The sequence below is a fragment of the Camelus dromedarius genome, chromosome 13 (assembly GCF_036321535.1).
Source record: "Camelus dromedarius isolate mCamDro1 chromosome 13, mCamDro1.pat, whole genome shotgun sequence".
NCBI classification, from domain to species: Eukaryota; Metazoa; Chordata; class Mammalia; order Artiodactyla; family Camelidae; genus Camelus; species Camelus dromedarius.
Genome location: NC_087448.1, coordinates 62321373 through 62342022, shown reverse-complemented (window position 1 = coordinate 62342022; position 20650 = coordinate 62321373). Strand labels below are relative to the sequence as shown.

The 20650-nt window shown below is 45.6% G+C and overlaps 1 long non-coding RNA gene across 3 annotated transcripts in view; it reads left to right on the top strand.

Moving 5' to 3' along the window:
- Nucleotides 1-8655, top strand: part of LOC116157178 (uncharacterized) — a 302223-nt gene extending 293568 nt beyond the window's left edge. For all 3 annotated transcript variants that reach the window (XR_010383639.1, XR_010383641.1, XR_010383640.1), the window contains exon 4: nt 8638-8655. This is a non-coding gene — a long non-coding RNA (uncharacterized LOC116157178). The remainder of the gene's footprint in view (nt 1-8637) is intronic.
- The last annotated feature ends 11995 nt before the right edge of the window (nt 8656-20650 follow it).

The window sequence follows — 20650 nt, the reverse complement described above, 5'->3', positions numbered from 1 at the left end:
TTTCTAGGATCTATTAAATGTTCTCAGTATCAGAAGCCCCTCAGAGAGGACTTGAACAAACGGATACACATATGTTACTCAAAAAGTCTTCCAATATAGTTTCCATCCCTACCCTCCTTTAAAAGCAGAATTTTAGGCAAAAAAAATTTTAGAAACTTCTAGGCTGGCTTTAGGGAGCTGCCACTCACTCTTCCACAGCTGCCACCGACTGGGCAGGGAGTGAAAAGATGGCAAAAAAGAAAGCCCACCTCTATTTCCCTACGTTCTCTCTCTCTTTCTCTCTCCTTCCCTCCCTCGTCACTGAAATAAGGGAATATATCTAATCACAGAGCACGGTGGGCTCTCCTCCATCTCAGTGTGAGCATAACAGCTTAGCGGAGGTATTTCCCGGGTGTTTCAAACCACAGACCCTGAGAGCCCTGGGATCATTTCTGGAGGCGTGTTCTGACTTCCGAGAGTTCAACACACACTACGTAACTGAGCTAGTGCTGAAAACAGACAGCCTCGGTCTCCGGAGAGTAGCTTCAGAACATGGTAACTAGGGTACCGGGTCGCCACAAGGTACTTCTGAAAGTAAGCAGAACAGACAGAGGAGAAAATAGCCCATGCAATATTGATGCAGACTGCACTCAAGAAAGAAATGTGCTCGGATCGCAGCGTCTCTGTGACCTGCTGCCCTCATTCACACGCCCTTGGACTTTTGCACTCCGAATCCACCCAGTCTGTGGTTTCTGCCCCTCTCTGATGTGTCTATTTCTTAAAATTGTTGGGTTTGTCTTTTTTCAGAGGACAGAATCAACAAGGTAATTTGGAGGAAAAGTTGAGTCAGAAGGGGAGAAACTACTGGACCACAGTTGACCAGAGAGGCCTGGAGACGCCTGGAACCTCTTGGGAAGACATTCCTGCATCTGGGTTCGTCCAGGCCTCCAGGGGCTAGCTGCGCCCCTCTTTCCCCTGGCAGTGGGTCTCCCTCTACTCATGGGGAGGGTGGGCTTCGCAGATGCTCAGAGGTGAGGAAATAGGCCTCAAAAACCAAGGCTCTACACCTCCATCCTAACAGGAATCCAGAGCCCAGGCACAGCACGGGAACGTCTGGTACATTTCCCTTTATGCAAAATTAAACATATTTGTCAAAATGAAGAGTCAGCTAAACACCAAACTATGAATGATGGTTTAAAGAAAAAATACAGCAGAAAAAGCCCCAGACACCTTATACGACATCATGCAATAACGTCACAGTCCCCAAAAGCTCAAACCAGGAAACAACACTGCCCCAGGAAACTGGTGAGGCTCTGGAAAACAGTATTTGCCAAGAAAAAAAATATTCCTGTGAAATGGTTGTTCAGTGTATCATAGTATACGCCATTTTCTTTCAGCCTCTGTAATTGCCTTGTCATTTAGTTTCCACGAGAGCACTGCTCTGCAGATTTAACACCATTTCATGCAGCTGGAGAGTGATGATAAAGGTCAGTTTCCACTGCTGACTGTTGGCAGGTCCGACCAGGTCCTAAAAGGAACTCCTCCTATAGAGGCTGCAGTCCCGGAGCAGGGGAGCCATGGCCTGTTAAGGAGAGAAAGCGTGTCCTAAGACAGAGCTCACCTTTATGGAAATTAAGCTGGTTTGAGATTTACGTTTCCATGTAAATCTGGTCATAAAACGTAATCCACACAATGTTAAAGTTGACTTTCTAGTTTGCAAGAAACCACAACAAAAAAAAGCTATAATTGACCATCTCCCTCGCTCACTGATGCCATTTATTGCTCTGTACCTTTCCTCTCAGTTAAGCTAATCAAGATGAACTTAGAAGCAACAGGGCAACAAGCAAGGCATTCAACACATGGCTGATTCACCGAAACAGGAGGAGATGCAGAGTAACCATGTGCACCAGGAAACACATTGAAGAAAGCAATACAGCTGGTCTGGTGTTTTTAGTTTACTTAACAAGAAAATGCACCCCCTAAAGTCAATGTCATCATATGGAAAATGTGGGTAAGCATAATGCAGTTGAAAATAAGAATCTATATGATGACAGATAAAGAAACAAGAGAAACGGAAAGGTTAGAAGGGAAATGGGAAAAGACCAAGAGACAGGGGGGAACAGGACGTGGGAACAGAGCAGAGAGAAGCACGGGAGGGGGAGGGAGGGGGCATGTGATAGTCTTCCCCGGCTTACCCCTTGCTCTCTGGAAGGGTACCGTTTTCATTCTTGAAGGGTCTCTTGGATGACGTGAGTTTTTAAATGAAGGATTTGGAAAGAATGATGAGACCGGCTGTCAGAGCAGAAGCTCACTCTGGAGTTCTGGAGCAGCAGGGGAGAACGCCCACCTGCTAGAAAGACACGGAGGCTGGAGAAAGGAGCCGGAGCTTAGGCTGGAAGGAAGCAGTGGAAGGGGTGCCAGGGGCTGCGCCTGCGGTTAGTACGCAGCCGCCTGGGGAAGGCAGGGCCAACAAGAGCCGTGTCAGAACACAGTTCAGCCCCGAGCAGGAAAGATGCCATGAGGAATTTAAATCCAGTGAAAATAAAGACCATCAAAGCATGGAGAGGGTGAGGGTATTAAAACATTAAGGGCACCTTGCTTCTACCAGCAGCATTATATCGTCAAGATGCCTAACTTCCTTGCTCCAGATTCTAAAGACTTTGGGACCCGGGGGCCACTTGCAACCTTCATGTTTCCAGAAATAGCAGATGATAGAAAATTTCCCACCAGGAGCTCGACGTTTTTATCTTTCTGTCATCCTTCAGGAAAAAATAAAAATAACCAGAGCTGGTTTTATTGAGTGCTTCCTGTTTGGCAGGCACTGTTCTGAGCACTTCCTACGTGAATTCACGCTGTCTTTAGAATAGCTCTGTACTATTATTAGTCCTTTTTTTGGTTGAGGAAAATGAGGTACAGAAACACAGAGTAACTCTCCCAGAGTCGCACAGCCAGTAAGCCAGGAAGCCCGCATGCAAACCCAGGTCACCCGGCCCCAGAGTCCACGTTCATGACCAATGCTCGCTGCTGTCTCCCGAGATACCAGCACCTACCCTGAATATGATCTTGGAAGATTCCTCACTGCTTCCAAGGACCCTGTTGTCATGGGCAGACAGGACACGCAGGTGCAGACCGAGTTGTTTCTAGCTCTGCAAGGTGCACGACGTGGAGACAGGGGTGAGCATACTTGTAAGGAGGGGAATCGGGCTCATTCGCCTTCACATCTGGTTCATCGGTGAGGATGCTCACCTGCTCCTGGCTCTTCAGGAAATTGTCATTGTCATCTCATGTCACTTCCCAAATTGGAGCACCTACCAAGCTCTTCATAAATCCCATAAATCCCTATCAGATTTAATTTCTCAGATGATAAGACCATGTCTTACAGATGCCTAAGACAGCTCACCAAGGACCCGGTGTTTACATAACTCTTGTCTGTATCAGTTAGACATTAAACTTACCCGGATTTTCTTATTATTGCCATTTTTGTTTTCCTAAAGCCTGATACTGGGTTTCTGGATTTGTGAGTTTGTGGAATGTGCTCCTGTGAGTCTGTTCTTCTATAAGTAGTACAATTCATTGCTGATTTACAAGGTCAGGTTCACCTGACAGTCGCGGCAGTAGAATGGGCCAGGGTTAGAAAGGCAGGGGCGAGGAAGGACCATAGGATTTGTGTTAACTGAAAAAGTATCTATAAATGCATATTCTAAATGAAGAAAGGGTATCTGAGCAAATCAGTTATAAAAGACTCTCATCGTTCACGAAAGGAAAAAGTGCTGGTGCTGACGGGAATGCATCTTCTTTTCACAACTTGGCGGCGGGCTCCTCCTTGGAGGCAGTGTTCACTGCTTACCAGCTTTTGCTCTTCTCTAGCTCTCAGTCCATCCTCGCCTTGGTCATTTTGGAACCCAACGTGGCATCGTCTTTCTTGGCTCCAATAAATCACACTGTTTGCTGCTTATCTTCTTTAACAAGGGTTCTGATCCTTTTATAAAAATGGACATGTGAGTGCAAAAGGCAGTCTAAGCCCCTGAAGATACCTTGGGTTGAAGAAAGAGAGGGACTTTCAAATGAGGTGATAAAAAATAAATTACGCAACATTAAATTTACTAAGCAAGATAATAGTGTCGAGGTGCTGGGTGAGCAAGCTTCCACCTCATTCAGAGCTGAGCTGTGATGCGACCCAAATGCCAGTCCTGCTGTGCATAAGATGCATTCTTGAGATGACGTTTGTTATTGACATTAGTTATTCAGTTTGTATGACATTTTTCATGACTAACCTATTCTTTTCCAAAGCCTATAACTCAGTGGTAAAAATTTATATCTTCCATTATTTTTAAAGGGCCACATTTGGCATACAAATTCTAGTGCTTAAAATGGAATTTTATTTCAAGAGAAAATTGGGCTGCATTCAAGTAAGGTTCTATTAAATATTACAGAAGCTTCCTAGCTGAACTGTTTAAGGATGAGAGAAACAGTTGATATCGTGGGCAATAATATTTTTATATCTGTGTGCACAATACAAACTGACTTGCAACCAAATGAAAATATTGATCTGGCAAGTCGGGAGCCCTCAGAAGATTCGATTCTTTTTCTAGATGCCCATAGAAGTTATTTCTGGGAATGAGAGATCTAGAATTAAACCTCAGTAGAACCTTCACGTTTCAAGGAGAGCCAGGGGACTTTCAAATGTGAACAGCCCACAAGTGACAGCGGGGATGAGGTAGAGCCCACCGCTCGGTTGGCACCAAAGATCTGAGGCCAGGAGCAGGAGTGCTCACGAGCTTCTGGTGGACACAGCCGTGTGTGGTGCAGTCTCTCCCCTGCGAGCTGAGGTCCATGATGACATTCCTGCACTTCAGGTCATTGGTCTCAACATTTTAAAAGTCACGCCCCTTTTGTCACGATCAAAATGACCCTTGATAATCTTGTCATTTCCCCCACTCTAGTTTTTTCCACCCTGGTGCTCAAGGTCAAGTCATATTAAAATTGAAATATAATGGCCATCCTAATACGTGACTTCTCATTTATTTCCTCCTATTAATTAGTAATTAATTAATTAATAACTAGATATATTAGATCCTCCTCTACAAACAGGTTTAAATTGGAGAGGAAGGAATTTGAGGGAAAATGCCTTTTACAGTGCCTGGTATGTAGCAGGATCTCAAAAATATTGGTTCTCTAGCTGGGTTGCTGGTGGTAAAGATGGAGAAAGGGCAACTGGTGCCTCCACCCTTACTGGATTCTGTACCTACTTGGCAATTTTTAGTCAGGCTGGGCTTAGCTAGGGGTCCCTGACAGTGATGGGGGAAATCCCACTGAGGTGATCATCCAAGAGAAGCTGAAGTTGTTAGCAACAAAGAGAAGAAAGGTTCTAGGGGGCAAGTAATTCATGGAATTATTGATTTTAATTTTTTTTTTGCATGAGGTTATTTCTTCTTCAGGGTGTTAGTATCCTGAGTCTACACATACCTTTTATTTATTTTGTATGCCATCTTTCCCAGGGTCCTTTCACAGGCAAGCTCTTTACAGGCGGAACTGAATCTTCTTTAAGGCATCAGGAGCCCCCAGTGGAGAGCTCCAAGCCTCTGGGCTGGTTTATCAGGATAAAGATCAGCCTTTATTCCACATTGTGCACCACCTTACTCCCTCTCCGCATTTTCAAGCAATGCCAAGGACACAATTACTTTTCTTCTGTTGCTTTATCACAGTTTCGATAGATAATGAACTGATTCAAGTTACACTTCACATTGGATAGAAAAGAAATACACATACTTTCTGGTCCATTTGCCCAGCAGTATTTTTTGGACGGAGGAGTGAATAACTAATAATACAAATTCTAAACAGAGCACCAAATGCTCCATTCAAAGCAATGTGCGTTGACCACACCATTAAGTCTTGAACTTCTTTAACCTGTCGATCTATGGGAGCTACAGGAAATCAATTACCTGTGAACTACAAGATAAATTTGCTTTGTTAGATATTTTTAATTTAAAAAATCTGGCCAATCTGGAGAGACTTCTACTGAAGGCAGGTAGTGCCTTTGGCCATGTTCTTTATTTCTGCACATGGTCTAACTTAGACCACAGGCACGTAAGTGTAAATCTGTTAATAAATAGTTTGCATTCTTAAAAGCTTGCTATGTCCAAAAGCTTAAGACTGTCCATGTGCCTCTACTTCCTGTCAGCACAGCTCCTATTCCTTTTATTCATCGATAACTCCCTTAGAACTAGCAATTCTTAGCCAATGAAATCATTTTGTTTCTTCCTCAGAGGAATTTTGAGAGAAAAGAAAATTGGTCACAGGTGAATTGCCATCATCCCGTGGGCGTGCCCTGGGCCTGGTTCTGCACATCATGCTGGGCTGACCTCAGCCCCCAGCCACCCAGCAGGGATCTGCTTGACATACAAAAGATCACACTGGAAAAAGCTGACCCGTCCTAGACTCAGGAAGACAGGGTGGCTCAAATACTACATTATACTCCAGGTCTCACTGAAGGTCCCAGAAAAAACACCACGTGTCCAGCCTTCCACACACTGTCACACTGGCCAAAGCCACCCCTGTCTTCCAGAGTAACCAGGAAGCAGCACTGGCACAGACTAAGGGACCGAGAGTGCCCTAGAGCATGAATGTCCCACCTGCTCCGGGGCGATGCTGACAACACACCCAGGAACTGCCAGGATCACCCTTCAACTCCTCTCTTCACCCTTCATCCTTCATCCTCTCGCTTCATCCTTCATCCTCTCTCTCTATCCTTCAGCCACTCTTTCTCTACCACTCCTCATGTTCTCACACTGCAGAGAACCTTCCTGTCTCAGAGGAAGCCAAGCTTACTCACTCATTTATTCAACAGCATTTATTGAGCACCTTGTGTGTGTCAGGTTCAGTGAACAACTCAAAATTAGCTCCTTAGTGCAAGGAACGTGCTATTTAGCAAGGGCAGTTGACATGGAACCACTGACAAAACACTGACTTAAGACCTATATTAGAGGTTTGTTCAGTGTTCATGAAACACAGAAAGGAGTGAACAACTCTGCTTTGGAGGGAGATGAGGGACCAGAGAAGAACGAGAACAAAGAGGTATCAGAGCAGGCTTAAGAGGAAGGCGCATTTTATCTAGGCTTGCAAGGAAGCATAGGAGTTTACTAATAAATTAACTCACACGCTGAATGATGTTACTGTTTTCCTGGATGTCCCATAAAAGTCTCAAACTGAACTGACTACCCTGAACCATGCATGGGCCACACTCGACCTGCTCTCTGGATTGATCTCCTTGCATTTGGTTTCTGATATCATTAATCAACCACATCAGTCTTGAAACTGAGAGGCAGCCTTGATTTTTGTTTCTCCTTTACATCTCACCTCCCGAGAGTTCCAGGATGAATTCATTTTTCTCAAGAAATGTCGACTTCATCCATCCCCTCGTCTTCCTCTCCATAAGAAGTCCATGTCGACTTTCTCTTGGACTAGTTACCATAGACTCTTTACCACAAGTCCCTTCTTAGCAAGAAATGGGTAACACATCTTTTCAGCCTCCAGCTGTACTGAAGGCCCCTCTGTGTACACCGTGGATAAACCCTGCTGTGCCCCTGAGCATCCAGCCCTGAGCATGCCGCTCCCTTAGTCCCTGTGTCCTGTTGCGGAGTATGTGCATGTATGCTTGCAGCCTGGAAATTCTTCCTTTTCGCTTTAATGCAGCCCCCTTGAGTGGCCTTTTCATGTAGAAACTCATATTCATCACTCTAATCCACTGCTGCCTCTGTAATTTTTCTGACCTCTCATCTTCAACAGAACACAGTGCAACAAATTATAAGGAGTTATTTGAACAAGCTGGACACAGTAGGATACAAGCAGAAAGTGACTTGATGTTTTTAGTCATTACTGCCTTTTCAACTGCACTTTTGAATGTTTTTTTTTTTAACCTTTATTCCCATATGTAGTCTTGGAGCGATCCTACAGCTTTTACAGCGTTCTCAGGTACTAACAAATGGTGTGTGCTTGCGGAAACGAAAAGTGTAGACAAATCTACTATCAATAATTGATTCTGTCATTCAACAGAAAGCACAGGGGACTGGGGGCAGCAGGAGTGAGCTGGAGTCAAGTCCCCGTGTGACATGACTCCTATGGTTGCATCCTGGGGTCAAGGCCAATTGTGCCTGACCCCGGGCTGTCTCTTTCTTTTGTGGGGATGTGGTGTGGTCTTCAGAGAGCCACCCCGCCCTTCCTCTGCCACCTGGGCCATCTCATCATCATTCCCCGAACAAGCTAATCATCTCCCAGCTGCCCGTGGATGACCCTTCACCCCACTTCTGGCCACCCACCCAGCAGGCTCTTTCTCTGATTGTCACCTCGCCCCACAGATGGTCAACTCGACAGAAGTTTTTCAAAGCTTAAATTTTGGAATAGTTTTAGATTTACAGAAAAGTTGCCAAAATAAGAGTCCTCACTTTGCTCCCATCGAGTGTCCCCTACCGCTAACCTCTTACTTCAGTGTGGCACATTTGGCGCAGCCGGTGAACCAGGATTTGTACTCTATGATTAAGTATGAAGTCTACGCTTTGTTCAGTTCCTTATTATTATTATTGTTATTGCCATTATTACTCTTATTATTTCCCTAATATCCTCCAGGATCCCACATTATATTTGGTCGTCATGTCTCCTCAGGCTCCCCTTTAGCTGTGACGGGTTCTCAGACTTTTCCTGGTTTTGATGAGTTTGGCAGTTTTGAGGAGCATTGGTCAGGCATCTCGGAGAACGTCCTTACTGGAGATTTGGCTGACGTGCTTCCTGTCTGTCCTGGAGCTGCGGAGGAAGACCGTACGCGTAAAGCGCCGTTCTCATCACAGCGTATCACGTGTGCGCGTGGCCTTCGTGACCTTCGCTCTTGATGCTGACCTTGGCCAAATGGCTGAGGCAGTGCGTGTTTGGCTTCTCCGCTGGACAGCTACTCTTTATGCACCCCCTTTCAGCACTATACTTTTTGTTGTTGTTCTTGTTTATTATATATTATTTATGTATTTATTTATTTATTCATTCATTCATTCATTTATTTTTGTTTGGGGTGGGGAGGTAAGGGAGGTAATTAGGCTTATTTATTTACGCATTTAATTTACTTTCATGGGAATCGAGCGCAGGCCCTCGTGCACGCTGAGCACACGCTCTACCACTGAGCTGTACCCTCCCCCCAACACTGTAATTTTTGGAAGGGAGTTGCCATGGGCAGCCCACACGGAGGGAGTGGGGAGTTAGGCTGCACCACGTGGAAGACGCAGTAGCGACAGAAATTACATTTCACACACACTTAGCTTCCGCTTAGGTGACCTGTCACTTACTGTTCCCTGAACTTGGGGCCTCCACCCCAAGGCCATAGGACGAGTTGCATTTAGAGTCTGGTTACACTGTGGCGGCTCAGAGGTTCTGAAAGCGTGGCCCTGCACCTGCTGCACCGGCAGCACCTGAGAATTTGCTGGAAATTCAGAGTCTCAGCCCCCATCCCAAACCCGTTGAATCAGAGCCCCGGGGCCCAGCAGTCTGTTTGACCAGGTCCAGTACCGGAGTCTGATGCAGGCTGAGCGCACTGAAGTTAGCGGCCTCTGTGTGCTCTCCCCTGAACTTGACATTAAGCTCTTATAGGCCCATTAAGACCCTCCGCCAGCCCAGCACATGACTTGACACAGAGTAGGAGCTCAAAAGTGAGCTGCAGTTTTATTCCGTATCATTCTCCGCCACTGGAACTGCACTGTCTTCCTTGCTGTGGGCATTATTAGCTCCTTGCTGGTGTGGGGCCCTAGGCACTTCCCCATCTTTTATGAGATCCTGCAATTCTGCTCATACCTTTTATTAAAATCTCTTTAGTTAAAACTCTCTGAGCATGCCCTTTGGTTTCTGTCAGAACCCCGATGGACACAATGCCCTCAGAGTATTTAATTTTGGTCAAAGACCACAAATGGAATACTTTTTCCAAAGAAGAAAATTGCTAATGATTTACTTTCAGGCTTTGGTCATTTGACGGTGGAGAACCTCCCAGTACTATTCTAAGGGAATAGCTGAATTTATTTCCTGTGTTCCATGTGCCAGAACCATCTCCAGTCCATTGTACATTATCCGTTTGATTCTCACAATGATAATTGTGAGGTTTTATTATTTCGATTTTACTGGAAATCAAAGAGCAGAACTGCTGTGACTTGCATCAGATTATAAAGCTAGAAAAAGTGGGAGCATCTGATGACAAAACTAGTGTCCTTATTGTCCCTTTGCACAGGTGGCACTGCAGACACTACACAGGAGTGAGAGGCCAGTCAGGAGGCAGAGGGAGAAACCCTAGAGACACCTGGAATGCAGCCTCTGCTTCGTGGACCAGGGCAGGGAACTTCAGCAGAGGCCTGACATGCCACAGTGAAGGATGGGCTGAGGAGAGACATTAGAAGTCAAGGTTAAAGGCATGAGTGTCACAAAAAGTGTGTGTGTGTAGGATTAGGCTATAAAGTCAGAAGGAGACTGGATAGTATTGATAGATGAAGAGAAAGGACAAAAATCGACCCCACCGCAATTCAGTTTCAACAGAAGAGGCAGTTAGGAGAGACAAATGCAAGGGTGGGACCAGTTAACGTCAGACGAGTGAGTGAGAGTGAGCTGATTCAGCCGCTCTCCCTGCAGGGCCCCTCTCCCCGGCCCGCTACCCCAGCCAGAGGGGGGCAGTCACCACGCCACGACGGCGCATCCAGGGAAGGGACGACAGACAGGGGTTTGACCATTCTCACACTAACTAACGGTACCTCTCCTCCTGAGAACAAATGCCAGCCCCCAAAATGGGAAGAGTGGGTCTCAACTCGAAGTCTACACTGAGCACGGCAAGACTCTGCCTTCCATGACTAGTATCCGTAAGAACCTGCCTTGAAAATCACCATTTAGTGAGTGGTTCACATAACCATAGTAAATAAATGCCTGTTGAATAGGCAAGAATGTGACTTGTAGCTAGATTGAAACATCACCTCCTCGAATGGTGACACTTCATCCCAACTCTGTGCTTTGTGCTGGGGAGGCTGTGGTCAGACAGCCCAGGGGGAGGTTATCACACTGCAGCAGGAGGGTCAGACAAGGTAGAAGTAAATTTTCAAACCAGAGCAGGTGCCGTAAAGGAAGTAAGACAGGACGGAGCACAGTATGGTAGATGGAGTCCTTGGAGGAAGAAACATTTCAGACTTAAAAGATTTAAAACACACACACACCCACCCATTCAAAATAGACAAGCAGAGTTTTTCAGGTGAAGAGTGCAATCGGGGCACAAGCCTCGACCTGGGAAGGCTCCTGGCACCTTCAAGTCTGCATGCGGAGCACAGAGTACAAGATGGGGAGGGCAGGAGGTGATGCTGGAAAGAAGGGTCAGTTTGAGACCGCGCGTGCGCGCTGGGAGAGCCCTTGGCCGGCCTCCCCGCACCAGGACTCTATGATTCCATCTGGCCTGAGGCTCCGAGGTGGATGCTCTTTCCCTCCTTCACTGGGAATCAGGTCCGGCTCCTGGCAGGCTGTCGGTGGCGCTCTCACTTGGCAGGTGCGGGCTCCCTTGACTTCATAAATGCGCAGCCTGTAGTCAAGAATTTCCAAATGTGATTAAAATGAAACTGCCATGGCAATCAGGCTTGGCGGCTTGTCTCTGGTGCTCAGAAGGAAAAGCGCCTCGCGGACCTGGCAGGGAGCTCAGTGACATGGTTTGGAATAGATTTAGGAAGGGCTGCCAGGTAGACAGGAGATTTCAACAACTGTGCAGCCAAATTAGTAATTAGAGGGACTGGGTACTGGGGACGCACCTTGGAAAACCTTCTGACCTCTCAGTAGTTGAAGTCATTGAGATAAATGAGATCCGAAAACAGGGCTTCATCTGAGAAAGAGCACACGCTTTGAGACTGACTCCAGATGACCTCAGTCCCCAGAGGCTGACCGAACCCTGTTCATTGAAATCAGGAAACGATAGCTTCTCAATAGCTTTTCTGGCCAGGTCAGCCCTTCAACAGTTCAAAGGAGGGAAGAATTGGCCCCAAATGTCCTAGATCAGCAGGGAAAATACATTTTCCTGAATTGCTTCAGTTTGGCTCCAAGGCCAGCAGACCAAATGTCTACAATTTCCTCTCTCTCTGGTTAGTGGTGCCATGGAAGAGATGGTTCCAGAACCATAAACACGGGTAATGCTTTAAGTAAACGGACTGTACCTGCTCATGAGAGTAATGACGGTCCACAGCCAAGGTGCCGGCAGCCCGCTTCCTCCGTGGCTGCTTTTAATTGAAACTGATGGAGCTGTGGAGCTGGCTGGGTTTTGCATAAATCATCATCGGTAACACACTTTCAAGGGTAATCACAACATTAATATACCAAGCAGGAAGTGAAATAATTAAAATTTAGCACATTGCGGTATTGAAGTTTCCAAAATTAATCTGAAGCACCTTTCCTCTGGTACAAATGAGCAATCACTTCCATCCATAGAAAGGGACGTTCAAAGAAATACAACATTGCCTAGACCATCAGCAACAAAAGAAATTCCACTCTTCTTCCTACATTGTAAATCATCCGTTTATATTTTAATTCCTTTTCCTTTCTTCTCTGGTAGTGCTAGGGCTTTTTTAAAAAATTTGTTTTATCTGCCTTTAAACTAAATATGTGTCATAAAGCCATGAAGAATAAAAATCCTATAAATCTGGGAGTGTTGGAGAGAAAAACTGTTCCTTTATGATCCTGAGAAGACAATTCCAGCGCAGAGAGTGAACGTGGGTATGTATGATATCCTAGGTGACTAGGGTGATGAGCATCTCATTTCAATTCATCTGCATAGAAGGTAATGCAATATACAGGCTGGATCCCATCGTGAGCCTCAGGGGTAAGATACTCAGTGGCTCTAAAGGGCTTACCTGTTCTGGTGGAGTAAGTACCTTTTATTCTTAGTGCTTTTAAAATACGATAAGCAAAACACTCCTTGTCGTAGTATGCAATCGCACATGCAGACAGCTTGAGAACGGCAGTATTCGCAGAAGACCACACCCTAGTGTTTCAAGACCAGGAGCACTTTGGCCTAGAAGCACAAAAACAGCAATCATGGTACTTCCCTTCACCCAGACATTGAGAAGGGGCTGCCTGCAATGAGCAAGACCCCTGGTACCCAGACAGCATCCCAGCTAAAAGCCAACCCTCCTTCGATTGTAAAACAAGTAAAGTCACGCTTTATGCCTCTTCACTCACATTGGTGTCATTTCTTTTCATCTTCAGAATTAGGGATCCCCGAGTGTCTGGAGAAAAACAGAGGTAATGAATCGCCCTTGTAAGAAAGACTTGAACAGGCAGTTTCATCTAGACTTTGTTGATGAGAACACACAAACAAGACTTTCCAATAGAAGAATTTCAGACGCTGGGGAAGGTGAATTAGTGGTGAGACGTGGGGTTGTGTCCTCAGTGCCTCTTCCATCACCGTGTTCAGATCAGGCTTCCACTCACTCTGCCTGTGCGTAAAGCCAATGCTTGGTGCTTATCGTCTGAAGCCGATCCTGCCACTTCCTATTAAAGAATCCTCTGGTGGGTTTGGTCACCCCAAGTGAAGGGTATGTGAGAATAGATGTAGAGAAAGGAGAGCTGTCAATTAAGTCAGGTTTCTGAGGGTCACCTGGCCAGTGAGAGCTCCCAGCAGACCAGAAACCAGAAAAACTACTTCGTTTGCAAAATAGTAAAAACCTTCACCATTTTATCCTGTGCCTTTTTGAAGGAAATTTCATTCTTGTATGTTCTAAGTGCACCTCTTCCTGTTAATACTGGGGAGCCCAGATGCAAACAAGTCCCACTGAAATTCCATTGACACAATAAGCACAAATTGGTGCCAGTGTCCTTGATCAAAACTTCAGTATCCTCAAATGTTCCTCTGTCTCAGCTGGGACATATCCAGAAGCTGTTGCTACTGTTAAATCTCCTGTCTCAACTTTCTGGGAATTTCAGCGGGGAGAAAAATTTAGTTAATATAGATGCCTTCGATTCACATCAAGTCAAAATACATTGAATGCAAAGTGAGAGGCAGAGAGGAAGGAGGGGGAGGGTGGAGGGATGGGGGTGGGGAGGAGAGGACAGGGGGAGCAAGGGACGGGGAGGAGACCAAATCACAGTGGAAGCTGCACTCAGCTTCTCTAGGCAACATTACCACAAACATCCTCCCCGTCATTCTCAGATGCTGCCCTGCAAGCCTGTGCTGACACCCCCAGTCACGCTGACTAACACACAGGAGAAGATACTGTATTTCTAAAACGTGCACATTTGGTGCCAATGTAGCCAACTCTCAGAGTGGTTTTAAAGAAGAGTCTAGTTACTTCCCCTCCAGGAAATGTGCCAAGTGTCCTCTTTATAAATGACTGTGATGCTACAGCAAGAGACATTTGCTTCCCAATTTTATTTTGGTTTTAATCCTGTTGAATTTTGATAACTTTGTCATCAAGCATAATTAAGAAAATAATGTAATTATAGAGTACATAGCCCAGGTGAAACTTAATTATTTGGACTCCCAGGAAATAAGCTCTAACAAGCAAAGGAGAGACTCGAAGGAAGAACAGGAAACCATGTGTCATCCTTCTCTGATTTTGCAGCGATGCCATCTGCACTGGGCTGAATCCAAGCAAGCAAACAGCCAGCCAGGAGGCTGAACGCAGGAGCAGTGGGTTGCAGGCCGAGAAACATCTGGTCCCTGGAGTCGCCAAGGCAATTCCAGAAAATGATGAGCCAGTGGACCTTCGGAGAACACATGAAAAAAAGAAAGTTTAATATTTTCTCCTGCCGGCTGACCTTCCCTACTGTGGCTCTCTCTCACAAGAGGATATAAGGCATAGCCTGTAATAAAATAGGTGCTATGGGCTGTTTGTGTCCCAGCAAAATTCGTGTGTTGGAATCTAATCCCCAGTGTAATGATATTTGGAGGTGGGGCCTTTGGTGATTAGGTTATAAGCGCAGAGCCTTCATGAATGGGGTTAGTGCTCTCATAAAAGAGACCCTAGAGAGACCCTGGCCTCTTCTCCCTTGAGAATGCGGCCACGTGAGGACCAGGAAGCAGGTGCTCATCAGACCCTCTGCCTGCCAGCACCTTGAACGTGGACCTTCCAGCCTCCAGGACTGAGAGAAGTAAAGGTCTGCTACTTCAGTCACCCGGCCTATGGTATTTGGTTACAACAACCCGAACAGACACCAGTAATTAGGGCCGGAAAGTTCTCCAGTAGACAGTGTGTTACTTGAGAACAGGAACTGGCACAACACGTGACACGGAGTTACCGTCCAGTTTAATAAATGAGCTGACCTGCTAATTCTGGACCAACCAGGGACAGGACTGGGGACTGACTCCCACCTAGAGTAGACCCAGAGATTACAGACAGCTCTGGGTCTTCCCTTCCTCCAAGCCAGGGAATTTTAGCAGCTGATTCAGAGACCGAGTCCCAAAGTAGGTGGCTGGACAGGGATGGGAAGTGTGGGATCGCAGTCTGTGTTTTGCCATCAGATAAAATTAACAGTCGTGCCAGCAGGTCAAGGAGTAATTCACTCCCATTTGTGCCGACAGCAGAGGTACAGGGAATACGGAAAAAGAGCAAGCAAAGCACCCGGCGTCTTTGGAGCAGTCGCTGAAGGCTCCTCGTGTGGGATGCAGGTGAGTTCTTCTTTGGGTTTTGATCTTAGTTTCACCTCAAAAGGAAAATGCCTTTTTATTCGGCTTGTTTGCCATTTTAAAAGTCATTTTGTAAATATTTTATAATATTTAAGACAGTATATAATGAGGTCTCTATGCCTCTTGCAGCAGAAAATAATTAGTAATAGTTGGCAGTTAATGGCAATTTTCATCATTAAATCTCTTTGTAGACATTAATTAAGGAGAAGATACTTCATCTTTTTTAAAGTTGCTGTTAGGCTCCTGTCACTGCATTTCGTGAATAGCAGTTGCAACAAGAGGTGAAATCTGTAGAATCCAAAATACGAATCTGCCAAAGGTTGGCCTGACAGGTAAAAATAAGCCTTTGTGTGTTTTCTGTTATACTTTGTCCCTTTGAATATGTTTGTAAGTAACTTTTATTCATGGATCTATCTTAAATTCAGTTTTTTCTTTGGTTACAACTACTGTGATGTCATATTCAAAAGCAAGTATTTTATCAAGTATTTTGAATTATTCAAAAGTAAAACCTTCATGAACAAAGGCACCGAAAGGGCTCAAGTGTGTGGAGAAACCTTTCAGCTGGCAAAGTCAGAGCAGCCCGCTGCTTCCCTTCCCTGGAAAGCAGAGGTTCATTTGGCGAGAGAGGGGGTCCTGTCAGACTTCCTTGCTCCTCCTCCTACAGGGACAGGTGTGTTCGCCTCCAGCCAAACCTGCAGCCTTGTTCCAGGGGTCCTCTTCTTCCGGAAATCTTTCTCTCTCCATTTGTTTCTCATGTCCGGAATTTTTAAGATTAGCCTTTTATTCCATAATTTGAGACAATAAATGTTGCCTCCTGCTTCTCATATAAAACAGTGGCCTGGAGGCCAGGCTCCTCCACATTTTTCATTTCCATCCTCACCTGTGTTTTTCCTCCTTCGCTCCTGTCTCGGAGACTAGCTCCTGTCTCACCCAAGCTCACTCCTCCAGGAACACAGAGGTTTCCCTCTAATGCCTCCAGCAATGCACTTCTTCTTCAAGTTGGTCATTAACATCTATCTCCCTGCTGGCTCCTTGCAAGAATCCTTTCAATGTAAACCGTATCTGTTGTCTGCATCCCCACTAGGCACCATCCTCACGCTGGGCTTCCCACAAGACAAGCCTTCCGCACGGGTAGCCTACATCTGTGTCTCCATTCCCTCTCCTCCCATTCGTTCTTGAAATAATATCAACTGCTTTGTGCTCCCACAACTCTGCATGCTGAGACCTTGCCATCTGTGAGGGAAACCAGCAATCACGTACCTGCCAGCTCCAAGAGGTGCCTTCCACCGAGCATCCCCTGCCTAGACGCTTTCAGTGTCTTTCTCTCCTGGTTCTCCACATACATGCTTAATCCTCCTTTTCAGTCTTCTGCAGGGTCTCAACTCCCTGAATGGTACTGTTTCCAAGGATTCTGCCCTGTGAGTTCTAATCGCTGTCCTCACCCTCTCCGAGGAACTCCACAAATCCCAGGCTGCAACTGCACCCGCAGACACAGGACGAACATGGTCTACCCCATTCTGCTGTTTTCCAGCACCCTGTTTCCTCTGCCCGGGGTGTCGTTCATTCTTGGTCCGGACTCCTCATCAGTTTTTAAGACCCAGTTCAAGGAGAATTCTCAAATGCCCTTTCTTCTCGCCAGCCCAACCTCCCCCAACCCTGACGGAATCAGTTGTTCCCTCCCCGAGCACTCCCAGGGTACCTGACATGTATTTGTGGATGTGTGAATAAAAGAGTGTGTGTGTGTGTGTGTGTGTGTGTGTGTGTGTGTGTGAGTGTGCGTGTGTTAGTATGTCGCTACCTCAAGATTTGTCACGGAAAGGGATTTCCAACTTTATTATCTTTGAATTCTCAGCACATGGAATAGTTGCGGTAAGTCAGACCAAGATGACTGTTTTATATCAGAGGACAGGAGAGAATAATAATGTGGATTTGGCTCAAGGTTACTTTTTCTTTGTTTTACTCCCAAAGCAGCTAATGAACAATGCAAAGGTTATAAATCAGACAAGGATGCTGGGAGTGAATGTAGCTCCCCATTGCTTCTCTTGGTCTCACAGAGATAGGCCCAGTTTTTGGTGGTGTTGGCAGACCACACAAAGTGAGACATCTGCCATGTCAGAGAAGCTGAGAACTGTGAATTGTTCTTTTTTTTAATGTCCACAGCCATGGCAGCACCCAGAAATATCTTTCTACACTAAGATGAACGTAACTTTGCCTCTCAACTAACATTCAGCTTAATAGCCAGGATCTTTACCTCCAAATGCTGGCAGTGCCCGCACTAGGTCAGACTCCCTTTATCTGTACTTGTACCGTAGGGCCGAGGAGTTTTTACTTGTGTCTGTTTGTCAGTTTTTCATGGTCAGGAAAGGCCAGGCCTATATGATTTTCATCAATATTGAATGACGAGTTAGCAAATAAGTAAACGACCACCTGGTTGAAGTAACACATTGACTGTGCGATCCACTGCCCCGCCTCCCATGGACAGCGGGGGAGACTCAGACACACTGGTGTGACTCTTGAGAGCTTCTCATCAGGCATTGCCTGAAAGGAGCAGCGATCTGAGATCACCCAGGGACCCGAGTCCAAGAAGACTGATGGAGTTTGAGGAATGGTGTTTACTTTTTGCCTCTCTCACTGTGATTCTGGTGTTACATTCTATTTTCAGGCTGTAGTCATGTGAATAATAACTTATAATTCCATTAAGAAACCCCCTTGCAAAGGATTTAAGAATAGAAGGGATGAATGTTTGTCTGTCTGTCTGTCTGTCTGTCTGTAAGTTCATTCAGAGAAACTCAATATCCATTCTGTATACATTGAACTTTGTCTCCTAGCAATTCTATTTTCTATAGTGTCACTTTTGCATACAGAATAGCTGCAGAGCTACCGATAACTTCAGCAAGGATTTAATAGCAACATGGCCGAGTGTCTCTAGAGATGCAGCAGAAATACAGTTATCTAAATAGCAAATGCTTACGAAGAGACTTCTAAGTGCCGAGGACTGTGGAAGAATGGTCTTTAGATTCCAGGGACCCACAAATGTGTTGATAAGGTAAAATACATGCATGTAAAACATTAAGGGAGAGTATATTTAATCACATTGTGAATTATGTGATTCGGATGAACTGCTACAGAATAAGAATGATGTGTGAGCCCACCCTTGACCAGCACATTACTGAAGGAGCAGCAGACAGTTCTGGGTTTAAATTCTGCCTCTGCCAGCTAACTTTAACCTTAGGCACGGCTTGTCTCTATCAGCCTGAGATTCCTAAACTGTAGGGGCAATTCATGTAGTCCATTGATTTGACACTTCTGCACCCTCCAGAGTTTTCTCCCATGCAGTGTTGGCCTCAGTCAGAGTATGTGAGTTAATACGAATACATGAGCAAATAATTTGCTTATGATGATTATGACCAGATCAGAGAAAGATGCACATCATCTCTTCCCAAGAGGTGCCTGTACACACAGGTGTGGTCCAACTCCCGTAGGCAAAACCCAAAGTCACCGTCTTCAAGATCTGCTGCTTGTCTGTCATCCAAAGTCCTCCCAAACCTGTCCCTCAGCCTTCTCCCAGTTTTGGAGCAAATGCGGCTACCCATTATTCCCATCTGATTACTTTTTATTTTTTACTTGCAGGTTTAAAGTGATGACCAGGATGTGGAGCTAATCGTGGGAAGACAGGGGAAGTGTTTCCTGGAGGAAGGAAGTCAAAGCTCGGAGGCAGAAACGAGTGGGACATGGTCAAGGGAGATAAAGCAGGCCATTATATCTGAGACGCGGAGAGTGAGGGAGGCAGTGACGGCAAGTGGAGGGATGAGAGGCAGGCGGCGATCAGATCTGCAGACAAGTTAGGAAATTTCCTCTAGGAGCAATACAAAGCCATGGGAGGTTTAAGCAGTGGGGCGACATGATTAGAGTCACAATTCATTCTTACCTTTGGATCTTTCGACGGGAGCAAGAATGGAAGCCTGGAACCAGTGGGGGAACTATTTCCACACTCTCAGCAGGAGGGGATGATATTTAGCCCGAGGTCACGGCAATGGACTCTGAACAGAATGGAAAAACTCAACACATATTTAAAATACATTTCCAACAAGTGTGATACATGTAAGGAATGGAGAGGCCAGCATCGCTGGGAGATGAGGCAGGGGAAGAGGGATGGGAGGCTGAGGTCTGAGAAGGAAGCAGGGATCCTATGAAAACACCAAGCTGGGAAACTTGCTGTCACATTTGGCAGAATCTGCTGTCAAATGAGATGTGGAGACAAAAAGAAAGAGATGAGCCAGAGATGACATAGTTCCAAGTCCGTGGCCAGAGCAGCTTGGTAGCTGCTGGTACCTCTTACTGAGAAATGGAATAGACTTGGGGAGGTGGAATCTAGAGTTCTGTTTCAGATGTGATATGACAATAGTGCCTGCTTTGTATGATTGTTGGACCAACTCAGTGGCTGAATGCATATAAAGCACTCTACCCATGAACCTTGTACATGTTAAGAACTCAAAAAGCATTGATTGTTACTTTCATTGTCAACATTACTATTCATAAAGCTATCTTCATCAACTAAAAAGCTTACTAAAAGGGAGCCTCGTTTTTTCACTGCCTCACTGTCCTGTCACTTACGGACCCCAGTGGTGCAGGATGCATTGTGTAGAAAGTGCTGGTTGGCTTCTCTCCGTTCTGCGCAAGCAATCGATTATTTTGTGAACGGAAAGGAAGTGGAGCAGAGGTAAATGAAATGTACAAAGTTCTTCTGCATCTGGTTTTTTTTTTTTTTTTTCATGAGGATTACGGTTTGTTCACAGATGGATTACATTCTTTCCGTCATTAGTTAAGCCCATTTTAGTGAAAATTCTATTCAGGAAAATACCTGAGGAAGGCAGATCAATTTGCCTATGCAAGCAGATTTAATTCATACAAAATCAGAGTCTCTATTGGAAAGGAACTAGAGGTGGAAGAAAAGGACTGGGACTTGCCCACCTCTCTCTGCATCTGCCCCCCCACCTGCCCCTC